Below are 21,616 nucleotides of genomic sequence, written 5' to 3'. Positions count from 1 at the left end.
CATACCAGTGATGGCTAACCTTTTTCTAAAGCGATAGCATGCCCACCCACCTGTGCATGTGCAAACCCCCCCCACACACATGTGTGCATGCGCCCAGCTGATTTTCGGCTTTCCGTATGGCTGGGGGAAGCCGTTTTCACTCTTCCCAGCCGTTTTCACCCTTCCCCAGGCTTCAGGAAAGCCTCTGGTGGGCGAAAAATGGACCAACGGCCCAATTTGAAGTTCAGGAATAAGCCTCCAGTTGGCCGGTTGGGCCTGTTTTTCACTCTGCCCAGGCTCTGGAGGCTTTCCTGAAGCCTGGGAAGGGCAAAAACAGCCTCCCCTCGCCCTCCAGAATGCCAAAAATTAGCTGGCTGAGGGCTGCCATGCCGGCAAATATGGTTCCGCGTGCCACTTGCATGCCATAGGTTCATCATCACAGCCCTGTACCATTTCAGACAAAGCAGACAAAGAGACTTTGTGGCGGGTAAAATAACACAAAGGAATTGTGGATAAGATGCATGGCACTGCCGTACATTGGATGAGAAATTCTAAGCGAGAAGTGGTATCCTTTTGTTATTTTGGGAGCTGATTATGGGGGCTAGGGATTCTGGGAGTTGTGATTCCCGCACATCTGGAGGGCAGTTGGGGTGGGAGACGGGGGGTGGTAGAAGGTTGTCTTATGACTGTTTGGTTGGGAACAGAGCAGCTGTCTTCCCATTAAGGTCATTTCTTCCTAAACATTTCACCGCGGCGATAACCCCTCTATCAATATTCTCCTTTCAGATGCCTGCTGTGTGTATCTGCTTTGTTTGAACGTTGCCAGGTTGTTCTCCTTTGGGGGAAAAGCAGCTGTAGCTTTGATTCCTGGGTGGTAGCAGCAGAGGAAGGACAGTGTTTATTTCCTCCGGATTTTAAAATTCGGCATCTCATCCGTCTTGGAGAAGAGGAAGCAGAGAGTTCTGTCTGAGAAGATTCATATGGAATCCCGAAACTGCATTTTGAATTAAGCACTGAAGGTCGGGTTCTGAAGTGCTGGGTGCATTTTTATAGTTAAAAAACAGCAGATTTACTCTGCTTCTCCCTTAGGAGCCTGCTGAGATTTGACATGCTTTGATAAGCACAGAAGGAGCCATTGTGCCCTATCTGGGCTACTCTGCAAAACATTTGTTAAAGCATTTGTTCAACTCGCTATGGGCCCACTTCGGAAACCATGTGCCTCTTGTACAATCTTCCTGGGGAATTTCACTTGACCTGATGATCTTTAGGAAGCCTTCAAAGAAACTTGCCCTCCTAGCAGCCGCTTCATAGAAAATTCCTCTCCAAAGAATCAAAGTTTGTTTCGGCGATTTAAATGGTTGGCCCCAGAAGTTGGAATGACTCAAAACATCTTGCATATTGACAAGAGTGACCTGTGGACCAAGATGGCAATTCCAGACAAAAAGACCAGTGTACGAACAATTCAAGGTATTGGTTTTTTTTAAAACAGATTAACAGAGTTGGAAGAGACCTTGTAGGTCATCTAGTCCAGCCCCCCACCCAAGCAGGAAACCCTACACCATTTTTGACAGATGGCAGTCCAGTCTCTTCTTGAAAGCCTCCAGTGATGAAGCTCCCACAACTTCTGAAGGCAAGTGTTGCATTGGTTGATTGTTCTCACTGTCAGAAAATTCCTCCTTATTTCTAGGTTGAATCTCTCGTTCAGTTTCCATCCATTATTCCTTGTCTGGCCTTCAGGTGCCTTGGAAAATAGCTTGACCCCCTCCTCTCTGTGGCAGCCCCTCAAATATCCTGTCTCCCCTGGTCCTTATCTTCACTGGACTAGCCATGTCCAGTTCCTGTAACTCTTCTTCATAAGTTTTAGCCTCCAGTCCCCAAATCATCTTTTTGTATATATATATAAAGTTTTTTATTTTTTCATTTTCATAACACACGAATATACTATTACATGGCCAACATCATATTGTATTATTAAATGTTTACATCAATTCATATTACCATCAACTCCCCAAAACAATTATTGGCTCTTCTGCTCTCCATAAACCATATTTGTACTTTATCCATCACTTTCTCCTCCCTCTCTCCTCCCCCTCCCTGCCTCTTTTCTTCCCTCTGTCATCCTTCTCTTCTCTACTTCTCCTTTCTCTCTCCTCCTCCTCTCTCCCCTTTCCACTCCTCCTTTCTCTCCTCCTCTTCCCACCTCCCTCTCTCCTATCCCTCTCTTCTTCCCTTACCTCTCTTCTCTACTTCACACTCTTCATCTTATTTACTTGGTTTATTTCAGCTTCTGAGCGAGCTCCATTTTATGTTGATGGTATTTATAATTCCTTTTCATTATACATATTTAATTGTAACGTATATCTTCCTCCTTTTTTTTAAAGAGAGAACAAAAAGGTATACATATATAGTCATTATGCTTTTAACCCAACCCATACCTAGTTTTGGCTGAGATGTAGACCTGGTTACAATTCCCAGCTATTCTCATCATTATATTTATATAATTATACATCCTTACACACCCCCACTTCATGATTCTGTCTTTAAATCTCAATAGTTTCCTATTGTAAGTATATTTCATGTTCCCTCTCCATTTTTCCATATCTTGGTTTAGATTATCTTTCATTGTCTATAAATGGCAATCCTTACTGTTCAAGGTTCATTACAATTCCCTTAATCTACTATATCGAATAACAAGTGATAAACATCTCACTTTGTTCATCATCTTAAAAGTTCTCTATATATCCAGGTTTCATATATTTTAACACATGCTTAATTGTTCTTCTATTGTCATATTCAATCAATTAACAACTCAGTTTAATTATCATGTATAAAAGTGAATCACAAACTTCTGCTTTACAATCTCCCCATATCAGTTTCATATTTGTCCATATTCCATATGGTTTAACCTTTATTGAATTATCTTTCCATTATCATATTCATTCAGTTAGCAACTCCATTTTATTGTCATATTTAAGCATAGACCCCTTATCTTAGCTTTATATTTTCCCAAATAACAATTTCTACTTGTCTGATTTTTTCCTAGTAAGTCTTTTGTCCCATTTCTCTATTCCTGCCTTCTCCCTTTTCTTTGTTTTGACACGTCCACCCTCTTCAATTTTCTCTAAGCCACCATCAAAAAGATCTTTTATATTTCCCTTTGTTGGGGCATAGCCTCCTACTTCAATTTTCCTTATGCCACTGTCAACCTCCGAAACATCTTTTGTCTGCTTTTTATTCCCTTTTGTTGGGACATATCCCCCCCTTTACAATTTTTCCTATACCACTGCCAAGCCCAATGGAGTTTTTTGTCTGTTTTTTTATTTCCCACCATTTCTATCCCATCATTATCTCCCCTCGTTCTTCCTTCCCCTCTTCTTTAAATACCTGTTTATCTGAATTCAGAAATCTATTTAGGCTTGATTTTAATGATATATGCACATTTTTTATAATGTCACACAGTTCTTCAAATTCCCAGCTTTCCATAATGTCCAGTCCCAAAGTTACAGTTAGTTATACAGTTCTTATTTCAGAGTTCTGGTCCACCTTAAATTTATCTACTTCAGCTGCTGTGGGGAAGAGTGATGGGAGTCATCTTGGTCTTTTGTTCTTTCTTAATGTCCAGTTCCAAAATTGCAGTTAGTTATACAAATCATATTTTGAGTTTCTGGTCCACCTTAAATTTAGTTAATCCAACCACTGTGAAAACAGAAGAGAAGCTGGAGCCATCTTGATCTTTTGCAGACAAAAAAGAAAAAAAAACCTTCGTATTTCCGAGTTCTTGATTTTGTTATTATTTTTTCCTTGCTACTTTCACCCTCTCATTAATTATAATTGCTCAAAATATATTAATTGGAACAAACTTGCACACAACCAAACTTGGGTATGTTTCACTTCCCTCCTGCTTTTCCAAGTTTTGATTTATGGCAGTTGGTTAATTAAAATTTCCCACACAGGCAAGATTAGGTTATCAGTTGTCAGTGCTTTTTTCTTGATCTTTCTCCCCTGTTGCATTCCACCTCTCATTAATTGGAGTTGCTTAAAATATGTTAGTTAGAAGATGCTCGGACAAAGCAAATCTGCATGGTCCTAGACTCCTTTAAAGACACAATCTTTTCAAGTCCAAAACCAAATTTAAAGTTAGTGTTAGAGTGGGTTTGTTACTTCTCTGCTTTCTCCCTTTCTGTCCAAATTGTTTCAAACAAATGGCTTTTTTGGGGTGGGGGGTAGTGTTTCAACCCTCCATTTTCCTTTTCTTTCTTTCTTTTGCAAAAATCCCTATTTGTCCATCAATATTATTTATGCTCTCAAGATTCTTTGCCTTTTCCAAGTTTTAGTTTATGACCGTGGTTTAGATACATTTTCTTACCGGTTTTTCATCTCGTCCTCACACTCCTGTTCAGTTGCTTTGGCTGGAAGCCAGCTTCTTGTGCAGCCATGTTGCCATGCTTCAGCCCCTACTCCGATTCAGAGGGCAAATCTCCAACCTGCAAGGGATCTGTTGCCTCTCCCTGGATCTGATGAAATTCCGCCCCCTCTTCGCCCCCCTCCAGGGGGGTTCTAATCCAAAAAAGGATCCCCAGAGTTGGTTTGTCAGACAAGGTTCATGTGAGGGTCTTCAGAGGCCACATCCCCCACATCTTTCCAGCTGGAGAACTTCCTGTTGAATCCAGTCCCCTAATCATCTTGGTTGCTCTTCTCTGCACTCTTTCTAGAGTCTCAGCATCTTTTTTATAGTGTGGTGACCAAAACTGGATGCAGCATTCTAGGAGTGGCCTTGCTAAGGATTTATAGAGTGGTATTAGTATGTCCCTTGATTTGGATTGTATTCCTCTGTTAATGCAATTTAGGATCGCATTGGCTTTTTTGGTTGCCACTACACACTGTTGGCTCATATTTAATTGGTTGTCCACTAAGACTTTTGTTTCTTATGTTGCAAATCCACATGGATCAAACCAAGTGTGGAAGGAGAAAAAAAAACATCTGATTTTGCAAGAAGCTGCCTTACAGCTTACTTCCTGGATTTGCCATTCAGTCTTGAGTCACTTTGGCAACTGCCTGTAAAGGTTTCATCCTTTATATAACAGTTCTTCGTGTTGGTATATTGAAACCAAGTGAACCGTCATCTCCCTTCCTTAGAGACGATCTCTTGCAAATCCAAAACACCCAGGAGAGGGGAGGAAACCTGCTCAAATAGATTGATAGTCTACCCAGACAACAGTTAAATATCTCCTAATTACGGGCAAAATTAGGATGCTTAGATAGAAGAGCATTCAAAGCAACAGCTCTTTGCATTTGAATGGCTCTGCCAAGAAAGTATCCTGTTAGTAACAAATCACAGCCTTGCTTTCCTCTGGTCCATCAGTTAGCCTGTCAAGTGGAATCAAGAGACAGGGAGGAGGGAACTATTGGCAAAAAGGAGCTGGAGAACGGACCACATAGATTGCCTCTATTGCTTCCCTCTCGCCTTCCCTCCCTGCGTCCTTTTTGGAAATTGGCTCAGTTGACAAACACAGCTAATGGCTTGCACATGGTGCGATGGGTCAGAAGTTCAGAGGAACAATGAGGATCTTGAGAAATTACAACTGGAATCGCTATTTTTCTTGGCAGGAGGCCTGTTGTAGTCTCAGCCTGGTATGAATCAGCAAGGCCTTCCTGAAGTCAGGAGGGCTAAGCCGGTGACAAACCACGAATGGTGCAAGCCAGAATAACCGAAAGAAAAACGACATTATTCTTTCTCTTGGATAAGGAAACTCCCCATTGCTCCTATTTTTAATTACAAAGTGGCTGTTGTGAAAAGTTAATTCGATTAATACGATTGAATGGGCCCAGAGGTACTTCACGAGAAGAGTACTCCATTCCTCTACTCATAATAGAATTCCCTATGCCATCAGACTTGAAATTTTGGGCTTGGACAATCTGGAGCTGTGCCGCCTGCGGTCCGATCTGAGCATAGTACCCAAAATTGTCTTCTACAACGTCTTACCTGTCAATGACTTCTTCAGCTTCAACCTCAACAGTACACGGGCAAACAATTGATACAAACCCAAGGTAAACTGCTCCAAACTTGATTGCAGAAAATTTGACTTCAGCAATAGAATGCTCAATGCGTGGAATGTACTACCTGACTGTTGTTACATCCTCAAATCCTATAACTTTAACCTTAAACTGTCTACTGTGGATCTCACCCCATTCCTAAGAAGTCCATAAAGGAGGTCTGCATAAGCGCACCAGCATACCTAATGTGCCTGTTCTACTGTCCCCATTTATTTGTATTCATTTCTTTCATTTATATCCATGTTTATATTTATACCTGCTGCCTTGTACATGTTTGACAAACTAATAAATACAAATACAAAAAGTGTATGATGTTGATTTTCCATTCCTGAATTGGGGCACCATTGAATTAGAGCTTTAAGATTATAGGATCATGTTGGATGGGCACCAGTCATGGTAAAACACCATAGATGGACAGCCTTTGGCTCTTGAATTAAGATTTTAAGCTCTTGACATAATTCCAAAAGATCTTTTATAACAGAGTGACAGAATTGGAAGAGAACTTGGAGGTCTTCTAGTCCAACCCCTTGCTCAGACAGGAAACCTTATACCATTTCAGACAGATGGTTGTCCAACCATCTGTCTGAAAGGGAGCCGACGTGGTGCAGTGGTTAGGGTGCAGTACTGAAGGCCACTACAACTGACTGTTATCTGCAGTTCAGCGGTTCTAATCTCACCGGCTCAAGGTTAACTCAGCCTTCCATCCTTTTGAGGTGGGTGAAATGAGGACCCAGACTGTGGAGGCGATATGCTGACTCTGTAAACCGCTTAGAGAGGGCTGAAAGCCCTATGAAGCGGTATATAAGTCTAACTGCTATTGCTATTGCTAACCTCTTCTTAAAAACCTCCAGCGTTGTGGTCCTTACAACCTCTGGAGGAGAGTCATTCCACGATTAATTCTCCTAACTGTCAGGAATTTTTTCCTTACTGAGTATCCTTTTGTTAGTGGATTTCTTCTTTGTGAGTAACATATGAAATGAGATCAGTTCAATTCATAGTATGGTCAATGTATCCAGGGGTGGGCTTCAAAAAATTTAGCAATGGGTTCAACGCAGTGGTGGGTTGCAGGCGGTACACCCTGGTATGCGTGTACCGGTGCCTGCTGGAAGCAGCCGCCACCGTACCGGAACAGTGCTTTGGAGGGTCCGCCCACCCGCCCTCATTCCTTACCTTTATTTGAAGGAAATGGGCCATCTGTGCACACATGCACAGCATACGGCACCTGTGTGACACTCCGCCGAGCATCTGGAGCGTCACTGGCAGTGGGTGCGCATGCACGTGCAGCATGCGTGCCCATGGTACATGCCCGGCTCTTGTTTCAGTGTACTGGTTGCAACGGGAGCCGAAGCCCACTGCTGGTTCAATGGTGTGGCCATGGTGAGCGTGGCCTAGTTTGCCTCCTCAACCATAGTGGGGGGAGTTTTCGCCCTTCCCGGGCTCTGGAGGCTTTCCTTGAGCCTCCAGGAGGGCTTCCTCCCTCAGGCTCTGGAGGCCAGAACTTCATGCAGACTCTGTACCTACCTGGCAGGCCATGTGGGTACTCCTGGGACTGGTGGGGTGCAGTGGGAAGGGCAGTGGAGGGTGGACGGGGCCAGCCATGAGTTGGATTTGTGGTTCTTTGAACTGGGCAGATTCTTAGCTAGAGATTTTCCTGAACCCGTGCAAACCCACAGCAGCCCACCCCTGAATGTATCTCTTCCCCTCTTTCCTGGGGACAGAGGAAAGGTAGTAGAAATGGAATGGAAGAGAAAATAAATCGCTGGAGGAAAAAATGACTCTGTTCACAGCTCTCCTTGCTTCACAGGTAGTCTTCGACGAACTACCCCAATTTGGGGCTAGCATTTCCGTTACAAAGCAAGGTGTTTGAGAAGTGAGTTGTCCCTGATTGTTTGACCTTTTTTGGCACGGTTGTGGAGAAAATCAGTGCAGTTGTTAAGCGACTCATGTGGCTGTTAAGTGAATATGAAAAGCCCCCTCGCCTTTGCTTGTCAGAAGCCGGCTGAGAAGTTTGCAAATAGCAACCGCATGATTCTGGGATGCTGCTGCCATCGTAAATACCATACTTTTTGGAGTATAAGACGCCCTCCCCCCTGGCTGCTAAAAGTGGGTGAAAATTGTGGTGCGTCTTATACACCAAATGTTACTGAAGCCCCACTCACCCACCAGCTTCCACCCTTCGGCCTCCCCATGTCACATTTTTGGCCTCCACATGCTCCATTTTAGACCTATTCCAGGCTGCTGGGATCACCACAGCACATTGCCGCTGATCGCTGCCTCTGCGTGTCAAGTTTTCGGCCTCTGCACGCCACATTTTTTGCCTCTGTGCATCGCATTTTTGGACAGTTCCAGACAGCAGGGAATCACTTCATGTGATTTTCATTCTATTCTTCATGCAGAAGAACGAATGCTCCTTTCTCTTCTGATGCATCCTTTTTGTCAAGACAGGTGCCCTGATTCTCAGTCAGGGAATATCTTAACGAGGCTGATTTCAACAAACTTACCCAAAGCCTTTGGATCAGTGGACATGCTGTTTCCGTAGTATGTGTTTACTTCCACTACTTGTTCTGCAACATTTCAAACATGGATGGGCCTGCCACACAGAAGCGAGTTGCTTAAAAAAGTTTGTTTTGATACACAGATGTTTTGATGAACATCAAAGGGAAACCAAAGGAAACGTTTAGCAGAATTTCTCCTTCTTTTCCCGCCTTTGTGAAATTTGGCAGGACACCCTGAACCTAATGGTTGGGGTGAACTGACCGAGCACCTGCTCAAAACACCAAAATCATCCACTTCCTGCATTTCCTTCCCTTTCATGTTACAGACTTTGCTGGCTAGAGATCAATGGTGGGATTCAAATAATTTAACAACTGGTTCTCTGCCCTAATGACCAGCTGGGTAGGCGGGACTCAATGGTCATGTGACTGGGTGGGTATGGCCAACTCAATGCCACTCATGTTGATGGGTGCTTCGCCTTAGCTGTTAAAATGTAGTAACAGTTAACCAGAGAGGCAGTTTCTGTAAGCAGGTCAATAAAGATTAGGCTAGAAACAACACCAGAATGTTTCCTTCCTGCCTTCCTTACAGGATTAGCCCTATAAAGTGGGGAAAAAACAAAAGGAGATTTCTTCCAACAATCGGTTCTCCAAACTGCTTAGAAAGTTAACAACCAGTTCTCCCAAATAGGTGTAAACTGGCTGAATCCCACCACTGCTAGATGTTCCTTCTGACTTTTTCACCATCAGATGGTTTCTACTGAGCTTTATTTTATCCACTTATCGCACCATTGTCTTTATTAGAAGTAGTAGAAAATAAGAGAAAACCATGAAAAAAAAATTTATTCCAATACTGTTGTCAGGATTCCAACCAATGCCTTAATAAAATTAAGAGCCTCAAGCCATTTAGCAAGAAAAACCCAGTGGTTTATTAGGAGCGCCATGTTGGCACAACCTAGGTGAAGCCAGCTCTAGTTTCACCCAATTCATGCCTTGCCTCTGACTCTGTTTCCCCCTCCCCCCAGAGTGTGTATCAGTCACAATGAAGCAATTTCGGGGGGCTATAGAAATAACTCCCTGCAGCTGTTGCCGGTATCCATGGACTCCGTGGCTTTGACTTGTCCGTCTAGGCCAGTGTTTCTCAACCTTGGCAACTTGAAGATGACTGGACTTCAACTCCCAGAATTCCCCAGCCAGCAAATGCTGGCTGGGGAATTCTGGGAGTTGAAGTCCGGACATCTTCAAGTTGCCAAGGTTGAGAAACACTGGTCTAGGCTGTGTCTTGTTTTGACTGAGATGTGAATTGCTTGGTGCAGCTGGGAGGCGCGATTCCCATCCCTCTGCCTATGGCAACTCGGGAGCAGGTCAGGAAAGCTTTGTGAGCTGACAACTGTATTGTTTAGGACAGGAGTAGTCAACCTTTTTATACCTACCGCCCACTTTTGTGTCTCTGTTAGTAGTAAAATTTTCTAACCGCCCACCGGTTCCACAGTAATGGTGATTTTATGAAAACCTAATGAAAATGTTTTTAAATAATGCTATGAATTTTTTTTTTTAAAAAAAGTCAATTAAATTTTAAAAAAGGAAAGTGCTTCGGTATCGGACAAAACCCCTACCGCCCACCATGAAAGCTGGAACGCCTACTAGTGGGCGGTAGGGACCAGGTTGACTACCACTGGTTTAGGAACTCAAGGTGGCATATGTAAAGCTTCCTCCTCCTGTCCTTCCACATAACAACAACCCTGTAAAGTAGATGGGGCTAAAAGAGGCTGAACAGACTCACTCAGTGAGCTTTCGTGATAAGAGTGGATGTGACCATTGCAAGTTCATCACCACACATTGTTATAACAACATTAAAGGTACTCTCCAACTAACAATCATTTGTTTAGCAACACTTCTCTGTTGCAGCTCCGGCCCTTTGGAATGAACTCCCCGCGGAGATTCGGACCCTCACCTCTCTCCAGGCCTTCCGGAAAGCCATCAAAACCTGGCTGTGCCGGCAGGCCTGGGGTTGATGAGTTCCCCTCCCCTCTCGACTTGCATGGCTGTATGACTCTTGTGTATTTTAATTACGTGTATTGTGTTTGTATCCCCTTTCCCCTTATGAGTTGTTCGCCGCCCTGAGTCCCTCCCAGAGAAGGGCGGCATACAAATAAATTAAATCTACAATCTACAATCTACAATCACTTCCAAACTGCAGGATCCGATCTGGGTCAGTCACAGGGATCAGAGTTTTAGTCTTCCAAACTTTTGGACTCATGCTGGAGCCCATCCTCAGGGGAAATAAATGTGATGTGTTTTATCTTTTCCATATCACTGCAGAATTTCTGCTACCCACTACCCAATCTAGCAAATACTGCGTGACTGATGTTTCACGTAAAATGAGTGAATGACTTATTTATCTCATTCGTTATTGTGCACATCTGGCTTCCAGGCATACGAGGAGAACTGAACCTGGGACCCTTTGGGTACCAGGCAGATGCTTAACCACAAGTCTTTGATCTGGACCTTCTCCCTCCTTAGTTTTCTAAATCTGGAATCCCTCAAGGATTAGAACTGGAAAATCCTTTGGACCTCCCTCCCCCCCCCCCCCCCGAAATACACAACGGCCACAGGAAAGTTAAAAATCATGACTTTCTACTTGTCACAATTCCTCAGACTTCTTCTTTTACGCCAAAGCTCTTAATATTATAATTGCTTTAGTCATATAATCTAACTACATTGTAAAACTCAAGTCATATACCCTAACATAGACAGATTCCTTTCTGGCAGGGATTGGGATCTGGATCCCTCATGGGTCCTTTTCCTTCTTCTATAAATGCCAACCCGTTTCCCTCCAGGAATTGGCACATAAATCAAACTACCAGAGCAATCCTCACACCTTTTGTGCTGTTAATAGGCCAATCAGGAGTAACAAAAGATAAACACTGCCAGAATGGAATCTGTCTATGTTAGGGTATATGACTTGAGTTTCACAATGTAGTTAGATTATCGCGCACGCAGGGGAGTGCCGGAAAACGGAAGAGCCATTTCCCAAGCGTGCATGCACACGCTGGGAAGCTGAGCTTCTGGTTTCCGGTGTGTGTATGCGTGCCGGTCACCTGGTATTCTGGTTTCTGGTGCACATGCATGTGTGAAGACCAGCTGGCAAGCCACAACACTCAGTTCCATTTCCACGAGCACTGTCCACGCATGCCTGCTGCTCATGCAAGTGTGAATGTGCATGCATTCTCTCCAGTGGAATATGTGTTGTGGGCTATTCTATGCATAATATTTATGTGGCGCCTGATTGGGTTTAGCTTATTAATGGTTGATTGGGGTGTTGATAGCCAGCTATTATGTCATTAGGTGTTGTATACGTGTGCTGCCAAGTAAATCAGCAATCCTATTGACTGACAAAGGGCCCTTTTCCCAGGCTTCAACCATTTCCCTGGCTGTCTTTGTACCTGCTCGGCCAACAATACAATACAATACAATACAATACAATACAATACAATACAATACAATACAATACAATACAATACAATACAATACAATACAATACAATACAATACAATACAATACCAGAGTTGGATGGGATCATGGAGGTCTTCTAGTCCATCCCCCTGCCTAGGCAGGAAACCCTATACCGTTTCAGACAAATGGCTATCCAACATCTTCTTAAAAACTTCCAGTGTTGGAGCATTCACAACTTCTGGAGGCAACTTCTGTTCCACTGATTAATTGTTCTAACTGTCAGGAAATTCCTCCTCAGTTCTAAGTTGCTTCTCTCCTTGATTAGTTTCCACCCATTGCTTCTTGCAAGTAGCTGACTCTTAGTAGCTGAATCTTAATAGCAGCCATTTTACCAAGACTTTGCCACAAGTGCCTTCCCCATGGGTTGGTGGACCACGATAAAAAATAAATATGTGGTGTGTTTCATGTCACCTTTTCCATATCACTGCAGAATTTCTGCCACCCACTACCCAACCTAGCAAATACTGTGTGACTGATGTTTCACATAAAACGAGTGAATGACTTATTTATCTCATTCATTATTGTGCACACCTGGCTTCCAGGCATACGAGGAGAACTGAATCCAGGACCTTTTGTGAACCAGGCAGATGCTTAACCACAAGCCTTTGATCTGGACCTTCTCCTTCCTTAGTTTTCTAAATCTGGAATCCCTCAAGGATTAGAACACAGCAAAGATTTCATTTGATGTGCAATAGCCAAATAAGCAATTCCTAGTTGAAGATATGAAGGAAGAACCCTAACAGCAGTCTGTAAGCATAATCTGCAGCATATTTTATAACCCCTTGTAACAAGATCTCTGGGTGTTTTTATAACTAATCAAGGTCTTGTTGAAACAGATGGTTTCTCCTAACAAGAAATTTTGTGTGTGGCAGGAGGGCACAATCATGCTTAAATTAACTTTTCAATTTATTAAGTGACATGAGCAAAATAAAACAAAATCACAATACATTTAATATACCAGCTGCTTGTCAATCATCTCAGTGTGTTTATTGGTCAAAGGTACGGGAATCTGGACTGCTGTGGATTTTGTATTTAGTAATCCATGTGTAATTTTGCTTTTATATGTGAGAAAGTCCAATTTCTAGCTGTTCTCCCTTTTAAATTAAAAATTCTGTTAGTAGCGAAGGAACTTAGATTATTTCAGAGAACTTCTGTAGGTCTCGCATGAACTATTCTCCCATTATCCTCCTACTGCTCATCTTAAAAAAAAAATTCTTGTACAAAAGAAGAAAAAATGCTGGAGGAATGATGATGCTTACATTAGTTTCTAGCTAAGGGGTCCGAGTTCTTTCTAGCTTTTTTCACAAGGACAAGTAACATTTAACAGAATAACAGAGTTGGAAGGGATCTTGGAGGGCTTCTAGTCCAACCCCCTACTCAAGCAGGAGAACCAGGGCTGGATTTTCCTATAGGCTAACTAGGCTTCAGCCTAGAGCCTCAAGATCAAGAGGGGCCTACATTCAAATTGTTAGCAAAATTAAAATTACACTATTCTAAAAACAGTGAACACTAAAACACTGAACCGAAAATAAGGAGAAATTCTACGCATATGACTAATAAACAAACATAAAAATGTATTGGTTAAGATCGTTCCAGCTCCGCGGCAGTTGGGGAGCCTGCCCACGTTCCCGGCACCGACGGTCGGGCGAGAGGCGCGGCCGCTCCCAGTAGCCTCCCTGTCGACGCAGAGCCCACCAGCGGCCAGGCAGGTGAGGGTGAGGGGGCCGAGCTGGGCAGCTGAGCGCAGCAGGGGAGGCAGCTGGCCTCGCTGCCTTTGCCGCAGAGCAGAGCCGCCCTCCGTTGGGAGGCCAGCTATATATATTGATATATATTGACATATATCACAGTAATGATGTATTTTATTGTCTCTCATGTAATTTACAAACTTAAAAATGGGAGGTGAAAGGGCCTCATAAGTGGAATAGCCTAGGGCCTCTTTTCATCTAAATCCGGCCCTGAGGACAACCTATACTAATGATGGCGAACGTTTTTCTGCTTGGGTGCTAAAAGGCTGCGCGCGATACTGCATGTGTGTGTGCCCATACCCATAATGCAATGTCACTCCCCTGCTCATGCACACACAATCCCCTGTGCTCTCCCCCACGCATGCACGCAGGCATCACTGAAGCCTCTGGATTTCTGGGAGGCCCGTTGGGCCATTTTCACCCTCCCCAGGCTTTAGGAAAGCCTCTGGAGCCTGTGGAGGTGAAAAATGGGTGCAATGGACAAAACTGGAAGTTGGGCCTGTTTTTCTCCATCCACTGGCTCCGGAAGCTTTCCTGAAGCCCGGGAAGGCCTCCCCTGCCTTCTGGAAGGCTAAAAATCAGCTGGCCAGCGTGCGCATGCATGTTGGAGCTGACATAGGCAATGCCTCGCGTGCCCTCAGATATAGCAATAGCAGTTAGACTTATATACCGCTTCATAGGGCTTTCAGCCCACTCTAAGCGGTTTACAGAGTCAGCATATCGCCCCCACAGTCTGGGTCCTCATTTCACCCACCTCGGAAGCATGGAAGGCTGAGTCAACCTTGAGCCGGTGAGATTTGGGTACTTGAGAGACCGCCTACTGCCAATTACCTCCACTAGGCCAATAAGATCCCATAGATTAGGCCTCCTCCGAATTCCATCCGCCGGCCAGTGTCGACTGGCAACTACCTGGAGGAGAGCCTTCTCAGTGGCTGCTCCAACCCTATGGAACGAACTCCCCGTGGAGATTCGTACCCTCACCACCCTTCAGACCTTCCGCGTAGCCCTTAAAACCTGGCTGTCCCGACAGGCCTGGGGCTAAAGACTTCAACCCCACCTGAATAGTATGACTGTTGTGCTTTTTAATGATGTATTGTCTTCATGTGTATAACTTGTTTTGTACTTCCCTCCCCCTGAATTGTGAGCCGCCCTGAGTCCCCTCAGGGAAAAGGGCGGCATACAAATAAAGTTAAATCCAAATCTAAATCCAAATTTGAACCGCTGAGCTGCAGATAAGTCAGCTGAAGTGGCCTGCAGTACTGCACCCTAACCACTGCGCCACTTTGGCTATGATATATGAGATATGACTCCGTGTGCCACACATGCCATCACAGACCTATACCACTTCATAAAAATGGGTCTCCACTCTTTTGTTAAAAACCTCCAGTACTGGAACATCTATAACTTCTGGAGTCAGACTGTTCCTCTGGTTAATTGTTCTCACTGTCAGGAAATTTCTCCTTAGTTCTAGGTTGGTTCTAGGTTTGATCTACCACATCCTAGACCGAAGGATGTCTCTCTATGTTGGATGGATTCCTTATTGCAATTACTTCTCTCCTACATGCACAAACCATGAAAAAGTTTGGGATATAAGGATCTAAGAAAATGAAGGTGAGGGCGTTCAGTTTTTCTGGCTCCCACTTCGGTTGTCCCGTGTCGTAATTACAAAGGAGTTCACTTGCGCTGTCCTTTCTTGAGAATTGAGATGGCCTAGAAAATGCCGCATAAATAAAGATATAGAATGGATTGGATAACAGCAGCAACCACTTTCAAGGGAGAAATTAAAATATCAATCACCAACCAACATTTTTTTTCCATTGAAAGGGATGCAAATTGAGTAATAATTCGATCATTAGTAAAAACGGCTTATTGTATTTTTTTAAAACAAATATAAATTAAACCATTAAAAACGAAGCATAATTTAGACACATGTTTTTCATTTCTGGGTGATGCATCTGTCCAATCTTTCCTCCTCCCTTCGAAACGCAGATGTTTCCAACATTCTCGTTTGGCCCTCACCTCTTTCCACCTGCTTCCTCTCACAGTTCCTGCCAATAAAACATTCACCAACACTCTGTACTAAAAAGCTTGACATAAAGCATGTTCTGAAAACACACCATGATGTTTCTGGGGCACTCTTTCTCCCACATAACTACATAATGTTCTAGACTATGCTCTACTCATACCCACTCAAGAGTTTGGATGTTTTCCTGATGTTTCTGTAAGTAGTAAAACAGTTTGTCAGTTATAGCAAAGTTTGCTTGGGTTTAGGACTGTTTTCCTCGTACCCTTCACCACCCCTTTTTTGCCCCCAGGGTTCCCCCCCCCAGTGATTCACCTCTACCATTTCGCCTCTGTTGTTAGGCCCCCAGCTGTTCACGCCAGCAAATGGGACCCAACCTCTTCAGTCCCACACCCTTCATCAGGGGCCATTCGGTGAAATACTGTGAAATACTGTTCACCTCCGGGGTTTTGGGGCTCAGGTGACAATTCACCACCAGCCAATCGGAGGAAGGGAAGGGAGAAAGAGAGAGAGAGGGAGGAGGGAGTATTTGTGGAGAAACTTCTGTGTGGAGTTTCCTCTTGGGGGGGGGGTTGTTTCTCCAGTTGTCTCGGGTCCGAGTTGGAAAATCCTTTGCATCCCCCCCAGTGGTGGGTTTCAAAATTTTTGGGAACCTCTTCTGTAGGTGTGGCCTGCTTTCCGGGTCTACTGGTGAAACCTATTCTAACCGGTTCGGTAGATTTGACGAACCGGTTCTACCGAATAGGTGCGAACTGGTAGGAACCCACCTCTGATCCTCCCCCTGCCCCGAAATACACAACGGCCACAGGAAAGTTAAAATCATGACTTTCTACTTGTCACAATTCCTCAGACTTCTTCTTTTACTTTTACGCCAAAGCTCTTAATATTATAATTACTTTAGTCATATAATCTAACTACATTGTAAAACTCAAGTCATATACCCTAACATAGACAGATTCCTTTCTGGCAGGGATTGGGATCTGGATCCTTCATGGGTCCTTTTCCTTCTTCTATAAATGCCAACCCGTTTCCCTCCAGGAATTGGCACATAAATCAAACTATCAGAGCAATCCTCACACCTTTTGTGCTGTTAATAGGCCAATCAGGAGTAACAAAAGATAAACACTGCCAGAAAGGAATCTGTCTATGTTAGGGTATATGACTTGAGTTTTACAATGTAGTTAGATTATCGTGCACACAGGGGAGTGCCGGAAAATGGAAGAGCCATTTCCCAAGTGTGCATGCACACGCTGGGAAGCTGAGCTTCTGGTTTCCGGTGCGTGCATGCGTGCATGCTTGCATGCGTGCATGTGTGTTGGTTACCTGGTCTTCTGGTGCACATGCATGTGCGAAAACCAGCTGGCAAGATACAACACTCAGTTCCATTTCCACGAGTACTGTTCACGCATGCCTGTTGCTCATGCAAATGTGGATGTGCATGCACACTTGCATGCTTGCCAGCCATTTCCATGGCTTAGTTGCAAACCGTTTACGGCCCACTCGTGGGCTGCAGCCCACAGGATGGGGATCCCAGTTCTTGACCAGTGTTTCTCAACTTTGGCAACTTTAAAAGAGAGCCGAGGTGGTGCAGTGGTTAGAGTGCAGTACTGCAGGCTACTTTAGCTGACTGCTAGTTCGGCAGTTCGGCGGTTCAAATCTCACCGGCTCAGGGTTGACTCAGCCTTTCATCCTTCCAAGGTGGGTAAAATGAGTACCCGGATTGTTGGGGGCAATATGCTGACTCTGTAAACCACTTAGAGAGGGCTGAAAGCCCTATGAAGCAGTATATAAGTCTAACTGCTATTGCTATTGCTATAAAATGTGCAAAATTTAACTCCCAGAACTCTCCAATGCAGTGTGCCTGGCTGGGGGATTTGGGGAGTTGACGTCCACACTTCACAAAGTCGCCAAGGTTGAGAAACGTGGATATAATTGCCCTCAGCATCTTTGCCAGCATCTGTATAGATTTGGAACTGCAGGCTAGAGTGGGAAGTCAAAAGATATCCCAGAAGGAAGCCCAACAATCATTCCCATGCTGTTGTCAAAACAACGGCATGAACGCAAAACTAAAGCAGACTTTCCCTTTTAAAATATGGTTACACTCCAGCTATTTAGTATTCTTGCTTCCTTCTGTAGGGTTAAGAGAACTATAACTCGAAAGAGGATGAGATCAGGAGATCACAAGACACCTTCCTGCAAAACCGTGCAAACTCATCAATACATAAAATACAACATTCATGAAATGCAAAGAATGAATATAATAGCACAGTCTGAAAGCAGGATAAAAATAACGGGGAAAGATTGCATTCATTAATGTAAGAGATAGCATGCAACCATGGTGATAGAGCCAGAGTAGTATAATCTAGTTTTTTTTAAAAAAGGTTAAAAGCCTATGCAGTCATAGTCTGCATGCAGAGAGGGATAGTATCAAGGTCTCATGAAGTGTTAGTATTGCTTTTTACTGTTTTAGTAAGACCATACTTGGAATACTGCACCCACCACAATTAAAAAAAAAAGATTTGAGAGACTTGCAGAGAAGAGCAACAAAGAGGATTAGTGGGCTGGAGGTTAAATTGTATGAAGAACTGTGGGAAGTTATCATCCAGGGTTCCACCACAAAACCGCGGTCGACTAAAGCACGCTCGACGAAACCGCGTACCTGACGTCATCACAGCATGATGAAAAAAGCACGCTGTGAGCGCTAAAGCTAAAATTAACCCCTAACCCTAAACCTAACCCTAAACCTAACCCTAAACCTAACCCTTAACCTAACGCTAAACCTAACACTAACCCTTAACCTAACCCTAACCCTAACCCTAACGCTTAACCTAACCCTAAACCTAACCCTAACCCTTAACCTAACCCTAACCCTAACCCTAAACCTAACCCTAAACCTAACCCTTAACCTAACCCTAAACCTAACCCTAAACCTAACCCTTAACCTAACGCTAAACCTAACACTAACCCTTAACCTAACCCTAAACCTAACCCTAACCCTTAACCTAACCCTAAACCTAACCCTAACCCTAACCCTTAACCTAACCCTAACCCTAACCCTAACCCTAAACCTAACCCTTACCTTAACGTGAATCAGCTTGCTTTCAAAGCGCTTTTTAAAGTGCCCTTTTTTCTCCACGGTCGCTGTTGTTGCGCTGCTGATGACGTCAGGGATGCGCTTTAATCGGGCGCGCTTTAGTGGACCGCGGTTTTGTCGTGCCACGATCATCCAGCCCTCTCCCAGAAAAATGAAATATCCTAGGAAATATTGAAAAGGCAGAATATTTCTCTGGATATGAAAAGAAAGAAACATGTTTTAAAAGACAGAATAGTTGCCTGTAGCTTCCTGCCTATCCCCACTGTTAATGGGTCATCAAGAAGGCCAAGCTAGTCCATTTTACATAATAAAGACTTCTCCACTGCAGCTGCAGGGGGAAGGGATTAAGGAACTTTACCCAATTGACCACATGGCATCTGAGAACTCATCCATACCTGGATTCAAAAACACAGCCTAGAGAGTAGCCCCTGCATGGCCCCATGAAAACTTAACCAAAGGTGGCATTTCTTAGTTTTTGAAGCGATATAAGGAGACTCAGTCACTACAACCCCACACTGGTAAAGGCAGGAAAAGGTGAACAACAGCAAGTGATGATAGAAGAATTCAGAGACTCTGCCTACGTGACAGAAGAAAACCATCTGGGTGCATACAAGATGAAATGGTGCAATGCGAAGTGAAGTTGATTGCAAGGGCTGTTTGGCGCAGACTGCAGGAATTTGGCCTAAAATCTAGAATTCCTTGGGAAAAAAGCCACTTTTATCTCTCAAACAACGGTTAAAAAGATGAAACTGGGCTAAAACCCATGTTACTTAGACAGAGGAACAATGGGACAGTGTTATTTGGAGTGATGAGAATGGTGTTATCAAACCTAAAAAATACTGTACACTTTTTCCAAAAGATTTCCACAGTTTTGGCCACTGCTGTAGATGATATTAGCACTTATTTGCATATATATGTGTATATATGTGTGTGTATGCATAGATGTATGCATATCCATATGCCTGCCTGCCTGCCTGCCTGCCTGCCTGCCTGCCTGCCTTTCTATCTATCTATCTATCTATCTATCTATCTATCTATCTATCTATCTATCTATCTATCTATCTATCTATCTATCTATCTATCTATCTATCATCTATCTATCTATCTATCTATCTATCATCTATCTATCCATCCATCCATCCTTCCATCCATCCATCCTTCCATCCATCCATCCATCCATCCATCCATCCATCCATCCATCCATCCATCCATCCATCCATCCATCCATCCATCCATCCATCTATCTATCTATCTATCTATCTATCTATCTATCTATCTGAGCTGCGGTGGCACAGTGGTTAGAGTGCAGTACTGCAGGCTACTTCTGCTGCCTGACAGCTGCCTGCAATTTGGCAGCTCAAATCTCACCAGGCTCAAGGTTGACTCAGCCTTCCATCCATCTGAGGTGGGTAAAATGAGGACCCAAACTGTTGGGGGAAATAGGCTGACTCTGTAAACCACTTAGAGGGGGCTGCAAAGCACTATAAAGCGGTATATAAGTGCTACTTCTATCTATCTATCTATCTATCTATCTATCTATCTATCTATCTATCTATCTATCCATCCATCCATCCATCCATCCATCCATCCATCCATCCATCCACCCATCTATCATCTATCTATCTATCTATCTATCTATCTATCTATCTATCTATCTATCTATCTATCTATCTATCTATCTATCATCTATCTATCATCTATCTATCTATCTATCTATCTATCTATCTATCTATCTATCTATCTATCTATCTATCTATCTATCTATCTATCTATCTATCTATCCTGTATTTATCTACACAATATTTGTGGTTTGATGTTCACCATCCTGAATCACTTGTTTGTGAAGGAAACAGAAGATACAGTGGCAGATAATTGATTACCAGTTGTTGTTTTTTTGTGGCAACTCTTGGTATTTGAAGTTTACTTGGAGATGCTGAAATCAAACCAGGCCACCCAATCAGTCCTGATCTTTCAGTTCTTCAGTAAAGAAATCTTACCTATCCTAGTCTAGAAATCAGCAAGAATGTTAAAGGGGGGAAGATGGAATCTTCCAGCTCAGAGATTAAACAAGAAACTGAAACTGTTTGCGACCAACAGATGCTTGCAGTCGATTAGGATACTGAAAAATTAAATACCCAGGGAACTAGGACTTGATTAAAAAAATACTTTTGGAATGAAAAATCCAAACAATATTTGCAAAGTATCGTGCCTACTTTTTTTCTCAATTAGGAGTTTGCTTGTTTGTTTTGTTACAACAGTCAGTTATGGAAACTTAGTGGTCAGCTCCAAAGAGCAAAATTGTCAGCATGCCCACAAATTTTGATATTTTCCCCTCCCCCAAACATTGCATTGTTCAATCCAGCATGTCAGTGTTGTTGTTGTTGTTGTTGTTGTTTTTCCTCTTTGGCCCTTTGTCCTTGCAATGGATTGAGTAGCGATTCAAAATACTGACTCAGGTGTTTATCATCTCAGAATCTTCTATTTTTGATTAACATTCCATTTTGTACAAAATTTGGAGATTCTGGGAATGGTTTGGGGATTCTCAGAAGTGGATTGTTTGGGAAACAAAGCCGTTTGTGATGTTCTGTAAATAATTGCACTATCCCCAGACGGCTTCGATCTTTCTTTCCCAGGTCAAAACTGGAACATGGAATATTTTGTCCATCTCTGGACTGACTTTCTAAAAAAAATCAGAAATGCTTCTCAACAGGAG

Source organism: Thamnophis sirtalis, unplaced genomic scaffold, assembly GCF_051295495.1.
Source record: "Thamnophis sirtalis isolate CommonGarterSnake01/CBP01778 unplaced genomic scaffold, rThaSir2_p1.2 scaffold_2, whole genome shotgun sequence".
Lineage (NCBI taxonomy): Eukaryota > Metazoa > Chordata > Lepidosauria > Squamata > Natricidae > Thamnophis > Thamnophis sirtalis.
Note: the sequence above shows the minus strand (reverse complement) of the source record.